Source organism: Notamacropus eugenii, chromosome 2 (genome assembly GCF_028372415.1).
Source record: "Notamacropus eugenii isolate mMacEug1 chromosome 2, mMacEug1.pri_v2, whole genome shotgun sequence".
In the NCBI taxonomy this organism is placed as follows: Eukaryota; Metazoa; Chordata; class Mammalia; order Diprotodontia; family Macropodidae; genus Notamacropus; species Notamacropus eugenii.
In genome coordinates this window covers 267,406,071-267,415,192 of record NC_092873.1, presented here as the reverse complement: position 1 = coordinate 267,415,192, position 9,122 = coordinate 267,406,071, and positions in this window count along the sequence as shown.

The window sequence follows — 9,122 nt, the reverse complement described above, 5'->3', positions numbered from 1 at the left end:
GAGAGCTACACCTAGGGCAAACTTCATGAGTACCCCACAAAGGGAAAAAAGGACTTTCAGGGTTTGGAGGTAGCCTTTTGCTACGTGTAATCTACATATGTACCTTACTATAACTATTATAAATTTGAGCTTACTCTTCTCTGGGATTCTTATGTGTACAAGACAAGAATGTTCCCCTGATTTGGGGGTGGAGGGCTATTTTGTACCAATTGTTCTTACTATACCTTCTTAATAAATATCTTTTGTAAAAGCTAATTGTCTGGTTGGCTAATTACTGATGGGGAATATATCAATGGACATTTGTGAGTGAATGTATTAAAACCTTGGCCCATCAAGCTCCCCTCTAGATTAGAACCCTAAGAGCAAATAGCAGCTACTTTCTGGGTACTCTAAACCTTGGTAGTGAGTATGAGTTGGGGAAATAGTCATAGAAATGCTACATAACATTTCAGCCTTTCTGAATTTATAAGTCCTTTATTCCTGATATAGTACACTACATATTTTACCTAATGAATTAGAGTTAAATTGGGGTACATAGAAATCAACTGAAAATGAAACTGAGATTTCCATATTGTTGTTTTCCAGTCATATCTGACTCTGTGACCCCATCTGGGGTTTTCTTGGCAAAGATACTAGAGTGGTTTGCCATTTCCTTCTCCAACCCATTTTACAGAAGAGGAACTGAGGCAAACAGGGTTAGGGGACTTGCCCAGGGTCACTTAGCTAGGAAGTGTCTGAGGCCAGACTTGAACTCATGAAGATGACTCTTTCTGACTACTGGCCTAGCACTCTATCCACTACACCACCTAGCTGCCCTATATCTATATTCCCTCCTATATTTTTTGGAAATTGGCCTCTAATGACTAATTTTATGATAAACTAACAGCCACCTACCCAGAGTAAAAGATACTGGCCATATGTACAGAATTTACATATCCTAATTGAGTTTATTGAAGGATATACTCCATAGCCAGTAGGGGTCTCTGGGGCACTGGAAATGAATTGAAACATTGCCTAATCTATATTGGCTCTCTACCAGCTATCTGAGTAGCATTACTACAGAGGCCTGAGGTTTTAGGATCAGCCTTAGTGGAGTGATGACTGATGGAGGTTTAGTACCAAAAATGGCACTAAAGAGGGTTACATATATGAGGGACCAGTGCTGTGAATGAAGTAGAGGGAGTACAGACTTCAAAAATAGCTCACCAGCTTTTCCTTTATATACAGAAAAAAAAAAAAAGGTCCCACATAAATTAAGGACTGTAAGTCAGTGATTATCTAGAAGAGATTGTAGATATATAGGATTAGAGGGCTCATCTTTAATATCTGCAGAATTCAGAAACTTGTAATCTATAAGAACTAATGTGCTAAAAGAAACGATTGCACATTATTTAAAAAAAATATTCATTTTGAACTTAAATACATGAAAACAACAACAACAAAAGAAAACATTTTCATGAACACAGCATAACCTAAAAAGAGGATTCACTATAAAACTATGAATTGACATTTTGTATCATTTCTTTTTTTTTTTTAAAAAACCATAGAATAAGTTTTACTCCTTTTTGAAGCTGCTCTGCTTTCTATGTTTCTTTCTTCATTTTCTTTTATTCTCTGCTGTGCACTTTTTATATTTTTTCCCATCCAGACTTCTGTTTATCAGTTCTTTCTCTGGAAGTGGATAGCATCTTTCTTCATAGGTCCTTTGCAGTTCATTTGAATATTTATAAAATTCAAAATGACTTATTCACTCAAAGCTGTTCTTAAAACAATATTGCTGTTAACTGTATACAATATTTTCTTGGTTCTTCTCATTTTGCTCTTTATTATTTCATGCAAGTCTTTCCTTGTTTTTCTAAAATCAACCAGCTCATCATTTCTTAAAGCACAGTAGTATTCTATCACAATCATATACCACAACATATTTAGCCATTCCCCAATTGATAGGCATTTCCCCAATTTCCTGTTCTTTACCACACTATGAAGAGAGTTCCTATAAATATTTTAGAACATACAGGTTCTTTTCCTTTTTCCCAAGTCATCTTGCGAAATAGACCTAATTGTGGAATTGCCGAGTCAAAAGGTATAAAGCAGTTTAATAACTCTTTGTGAATAATTCCAGATTGTTTTACAAAATGGTTGGATCAGTTCACAGTTCCACCAACAGTGAACCAGTGTCCCAATTTTTCCACATCCTCTCCAATGTTTGTTGCTTTCTCCCTTTATCATTTTAGCCAATCTGATAGGTGTAAAGTGATATCTTAAGGTTGTTTTAATGTGCATTTCTCTAATCAGTAATGATTTAGAGCATTTTTATATGACTAAAAGTTGTTTTAATTTCTTCATCTGAAACTGCCTATTCATATTCTTTGCCCATTTATCAATTGGGGACTGTTCATACAGATTTGACAAAGTTCTTTATATAGTTGAGATATGAGACCTTTATCTGAGAAACTGTCTATAAAACTTCCCCCCCAATTTTCTGCTTTCCTTCTGATCTTAGTTAGCTACATTGTTTTTATTTGTACAAAACCTTTTAATTCAATGTAATCAAAATTATCCATTTTATACCTCACAATGCTCTGTCTCTTGTATATTCATAAATTGTTTACCTATCCATAAACCTGACAGGTAACATGTTTCATGTTCCTCTAATTTTCTTGTAATATCTCCCTTTATATCTAGGTCACATATCTATTTTGACCTTGTCTTGGTAAACAGCGTTTCTGCCAGAAGACTTACCAGTTCTCACAACAATTTTTACCAAGTAATGAATTTAAGTCTTTACCCTTGTCAAACACAAGGTTACTATAGGCATTTGCTGCTGTATGTTGTATGTCTACTCTGTTCCACTGATCTACCTTTCTATTTCTTAGTCAGTATCAGAGAGTTTGATAATTACTGCCTTATAATATAGCTTCAGATGTGGTACTGCTAGAAGGGCAGCTAGGTGGTGCAGTGGATAGAGCACCAGTGCAGGAGTCAGGAGGATCTGAGTTCAAATCTCACTTCAGACACTTGACACTCACAAGCTGTGTGACCTTGGGCAAGTCACTTAACCCCAATTGCTTCATCCTGGGTCATCTCCAGTCATCCTCATGAATATCTGGTCACTGGATTCAGATGGCTCTGGAGGAGGAGTGAGGCTGGTGACCTGCACAGCCCTCCCTCACTCAAAAACAAAGTCAAGTGCAAATCATGTCATTCCTTTCTCTGATGGCATGGTCTTCTTCTGCAATGAAGGATGAACATACACACACTGCTAAACCTTCTTTTACATTTTTCATGATTTCCTTTGACATTCTTGATCTTTTGTTCTTCCAAATGAATTTTGTTATTTTTTTCCTGATTCAGTAAAATAATTTTTGGTAATTTAATTGGGATGGCAGTGAATATATAATTTAGGCAAAATCATCATTTTTATTATATTGGCCGTGCCTACCCATGAACAATGAATATTTCTCTAATTATTTAAATTTGACTTTATTTGTATAAAAAGTCTTTTTTAAAATTTTGTTTATATAGTTTCTGGGTTTGTTCTGGCAGGTGGGTACCACTCCTGAGTATTTTATACTGTCTGCAATTATTTTAAATGGAGTATCTCTTACTACCTTTTCTTGCAGGGTTTTGTTGGTGATATATAGGAATCTTGATGATTTATGTGAATTTACTTTATATTCTAAGAGGCTGTCATTATTATAAATTTGGAAGTAGAGAGAAATCTTCCCAAAAGATGTAAGACAGAATAGCAAAATTGCAATAAGTTTCCTAAGAAAGTGGGAAAACAAAGAAAGTGTTTTAGGGAGTATTTTTTATCTTTTAACTAGATACAATACTCTGGGTGTTGGATTGATTACATTATAGACAGACTTTATGAAATGTTATAGTTTTGTTTAGACCAAAATAATGTCCTACTATGTGACTGGTTTTTGTGTAAAGGCATTGTTGATACTAAGCAGACTTCTTAACATTCCCATTCAACAATAACCAAAGATCCATCATAGCTACATTTTCTTTTTTTTTTTTTTTTCCTTTTTTTTTTTTATTTAGCTTTTAACATTCATTTTCACAAAATTTTGGGTTACAAATTTTCTCCCCTTTTCTCCCCTCCCCCCTCAAATGCCAAGCATTCTAATTGCCCCTATGACCAATCTGCTCTCTCTTCTATCATCCCTCTCTGCCCTTGTCTCTGTCTTCTCTTTTGTCCTGTAGGGCCAGATAGCTTTCTATACCCCTTTACCTGTATTTCTTATTTCCTAGTGGTAAGAACATTACAGTTGATCCTAACACTTTGAGTTCCAACTTCTTTAGCTCCCTCCCTCTCCACCCCTTCCCTTTGGAAGGCAAGCAATTCAATATAGGCCAAATCTGTGTAGTTTTGCAAATGACTTCCATAATAGTTGTGTTGTATAGGACTAACTATATTTCCCTCCATCCTATCCTGTCCCCCATTACTTCTATTCTCTTTTTGATCCAATCCCTCCCCATGAGTGTTGACCTCAAATTGCACTCTCCTCCCCATGCCCTCCCTTCTATCATCCCCCCCCACTCTGCTTATCCCCTTATCCTCCACTTTCCTGTATTGTAAGATAGGTTTTCATACCAAAATGAGTAGGCATTTTATTCTTTCCTTTAGTGGAATGTGATGAGAGTAGACTTCATGTTTTTCTCTCACCTCCCCTCTTTATCCCTCCACTAATGAGTCTTTTGCTTGCCTCTTTTATGAGAGATAATTTGCCCCATTCAGTTCTCCCTTTCTCCTCCCAATATCTTTCTCTCTCACTGCTTGATTTCATTTTTTTTTAAGATATGATCCCATCCTCTTCAATTCACTCTGTGCACTCTGTCTCTATGTGTATGTGCATGTGTGCATGTGTGTGTGTGTAATCCCACCCAGTACCCAGATACTGAAATGTTTCAAGAGTTACAAATATTGTCTTTCCATGTAGGAATGCAAACAGTTCAACTTTAGTAAGTCCCTTATGACTTCTCTTTGCTGTTCACCTTTTCATGGTTCTCTTCATTCTTGTGTTTGGAAGTCAAATTTTCTTTTCAGCTCTGGTCTTTTCATCAAGAATGCTTGAAAATCCTCTATTTCATTGAAAGACCAATTTTTCCCCTGAAGTATTATACTCAGTTTTGCTGGGTAGGTGATTCTTGGTTTTAGTCCTAGTTCCTTTGACTTCTGGAATATCCTATTCCATGCCCTTCGATCCCGTAATGTAGAAGCTGCTAGATCTTGTGTTATCCTGATTGTATTTCCACAATACTTGAATTGTTTCTTTCTAGCTGCTTGCAATATTTTCTCTTTCACCTGGGAGTTCTGGAATTTGGCCACAATGTTCCTAGGAGTTTCTCTTTTTGGATCTCTTTCATGCGGTGTTCTGTGGATTCCTTGAATATTTATTTTGCCCTCTGGTTCTAGAATCTCAGGGCAGTTTTCATTGATAATTTCATGAAAGATGATGTCTAGGCTCTTCTTTTGATCATGGCTTTCAGGTAGTCCCATAATTTTTAAATTGTCTCTCCTGGATCTATTTTCAAGGTCAGTTGTTTTTCCAATGAGATATTTCACATTATCTTCCATTTTTCCATTCCTCTGGCTTTGTTCTGTGATTTCTTGCTTTCTCATAAAGTCCTTAGCCTCCATCTGTGCCATTCTAATTTTGAAAGAACTATTTTCTTCAGTGAGCTTTTGAATCTCCTTTTCCATTTGGCTAATTCTGCTTTTGAAAGCATTCTTCTCCTCATTGGCTTTTTGAACCTCTTTTGCCAATTGAGTTAGGCTAGTTTTCAAGGTGTTATTTTCTTCAACATTTTTTTGGGTCTCCTTTAGCAGGGAGCTGATCTGCTGTTCATGCTTTGACTTCATGTCTCTCATTTCTCTTCCCAGCTTTTCCTCCACCTCTCTAACTTGATTTTCAAAATTCTTTTTAAGCTCTTCCATGGCCTGAGCCCATTGAGTGGGCTGGGACACAGAAGCCTTGATTTCTGTGTCTTTGCCTGATGGTAAACATTGTTCTTCCTCATCAGAAAGGAAGGGAGGAAATGCCTGTTCACCGAGAAAGTAACCTTCTATAGTCTTATTTCTTTTCCCTTTTCTGGGCATTTTCCCAGCCAGTGACTTGACCTCTGAATATTTTCCTCACACCCACCTCACCTCCTGATCCTCCCAGCCAGTGTTTGGGGTCTGAGATTCAAATGCTGCTTCCAGCCTCAGGGCTTTGGGCGGGGGCCCATAGCTACATTTTCTAACATTTTGTTTAGATCAACTTCTTTGCCATTTATATTTCTATGAGATTTGTCAGAAAGAGCAATGTTAAAGCCTACTGTAATTATTTTAGTACTTTCTAGGTGTTATTTTAATGTTAGAAGCTCTTAGATAATAAAAAAAAATCTCAGCGGAGTAAGCATGTGGCATTTCTAGTAAGAACAATGTTGTAAGGTTTATATCATATTTGTTCTTGTTTGGAAGAGGGTCACACCTATGTAATGAGATACTTTGGAGTCTCAAAAGATGTAAAGGATGAAAATACTGTCAACATTTCTTAGTGAAGGGAGCAGCTAAAAGAAACCTGCCAATTGAGTAACTTCTGATCATAAGAACTCTGGCAGACACAGGAACAACAGAGTTTTGCTAAGAAAGAACAATGTTCAAGGAACACATAAATTAACAGATTAGTGGGTAGCTATCCCATTCTAAGCTGTTGAGAGCTTGGGTAACTTGCCTCTTTACCGAATTGTCGCCAACAGTGACAGTGAGATGGGAGAGTTACATGAACTCTCTGATGAACAGGTGGAGAGAAATGCTAGACATTCACCTCAGTGGATTCTAAGCAAAAGAGACCACTCATCAGTTGTATAAGGACTGCCTAAATCAGATAATTTATAAAGGAGCATTGCCGTTGAAAAAACACCACCACCACTACTCTATACTGTTACTCAACTTTGCTTTAAATTGAGGAAAATCGTAATTTAGAAAAGGGGAAAGGATCAGTTATAGAACAAAGAGAATTCACAGGGCATTGAAATGTTGGCTTTTCAACAAGTTCAGGTGTAAAGATGGAAGGACTGTGATTGTGAAAGGGATGATCATCAGTCTCATTCGAGAGGTTTAGGGGCAGAAAGGTCACAACTGATGTTCTAGGTAAAACTGGAGAAGTGGTTACACATGACACCAGGTGACAATCTAGACATACAAGATGCCTTGGATATAACTGCATATACATGTTTGAATTGTGTTCCTACTTGATTATTTGGCTGTTAACATTTGTTTCTGTGCTAATATAACACAATAACTCCTGTGTTAGTTCATCATTTTATTACCTTTTTACATGTATCCTAACGTTTATGCATGTTTTTTTCTTTTTAGGTCTATTCATATCACTATTGCTGGGTTTTTTTTGCTACTATGAAACAGAATGGAAAAGCATTTATTAAGCACTTTTAAACATTGTACTAAGTCCTTTCTCTCAAGGAACCTACATTTTAATTACAAAAATAAAAGATTTAGCTTCTGGAAGATGATAAGCTACAGGGTTATGATTATACTTTATATGATCACTATACTTTAAGCAACTAAGGGGCACAGTAGATAGAGCATTAGTTCTGGAATCAAGAAGACCTAAACTGAAATTTAGCCTCAGATACTCTTTGGTTAGCTACAGTTTTTTTTCCCATCATCAGCCTTTCGTAGGGATAGGTGGTAACCTAGGATTGGTAGCAGCTTTGTTCTCTTTAACTTCCTACACCCCGAAGTCCGACACACCGCCAGGCAGGGCACAGGGACAATTTGCTTTTACGGGGTTCCCCAAGCAAGGGAGCCCCCCACTGCTTATGATGATCATATCTATCCCATTTCCCAGGTTCCAGTCAGGTCTCATGCAGATGAGTGGCTGGAAACAAAGGTATAAGGGCAGTCTTGTGCACTAGAGACAGATTCAGTCATAAAATAAGGATGTAGATTATTATTTAATTAAATTATATTTATAAATTAAATTACATTTATTTAATTCTATAATTTATATAATGATCTATTTACAATACTCTGGGTGTTGGATCGATTACAGATCAATGCAGGTGACTGCTGAATCCCTCACTGCAACTATAAATGAATTCTTTCCACTTGTGAGAACACAGCCCCACAATGTTAATTAACTCAGGATAATGAATAGGCTCCTTTTATAAGAATTCTCTTCATCCTTCACCGATGAGGCAGCTGTCAAAGTTGAATCAGTTCCGCTCTCCATTGTACTTCCAGGCTGGGCCACCAGGGGCGCCATAGTGCAGAGTGCTCTTCTTCCCTAGTTCAAATATGACCGCAGACCCTTCCAAGGTCTGGCTCTGGGCAGTCACTTGGGTCTCTCATTTCCTCATCTATAAAAGCAGCTGGAGCAGGGAATGACAAACCACCGCAGTCTTTACCAAGACAACCCCCACCATGGGGCTGAAGAGGTTCAGGGGTGCTGGGGACCCCAAAACACCGACAGTCCGGGTCGTGCTCGAATGGATTCGACTCAAGCCTTCTTAAAGCCAAAGAAAACAACGTTTATTAAAGATTCGCCAAATTGGGTTGCCTTTTAAGGAGCCTAAGCATTTGTGAAGCTTGTATTCACAAGCGGGCCAGACAGAATCCCAGCTAGACAGTCTGAGGTGGATTGCATCTGAGCGCCTTCATGGAGGCGCGGTGGAACTTAAATACAGAAAAGAGTATAGGAGGAATGGGGGGTGGGAGGTGGGGGGGGTCTGGTAGTCTAGAGTGATGGGAGGGGGGGTTTAGGAAGGGGGTTCAAGGAGGGAATCCAAGGAATGTCAAAGGCTGGAAACAGCTGGAGGCCATCAGGAGACATCAGACTAAGGAGGCTTTGGGTGGGAAGCAGGTGGGGCAATGCAGAGATCTAGATTGGGACTGTATGGGAATGAATACAGATCTTGATGGGAGTAGTCGGCAGCCTGGGGAAGGGGGTTTTGGTGGGATCAAGGGTGGGGGGTGCAACAGAGACCGGAGCAGAATGGTAATGAAAAGCCCTTGGGCTTCCGAGACTGCCGGAACAAATGGGAAGATTAGATTTGAGTAAGAAAGGCCAGATTAAGTGGGAAGATTCAGGGGGAGCTCCCGGAGG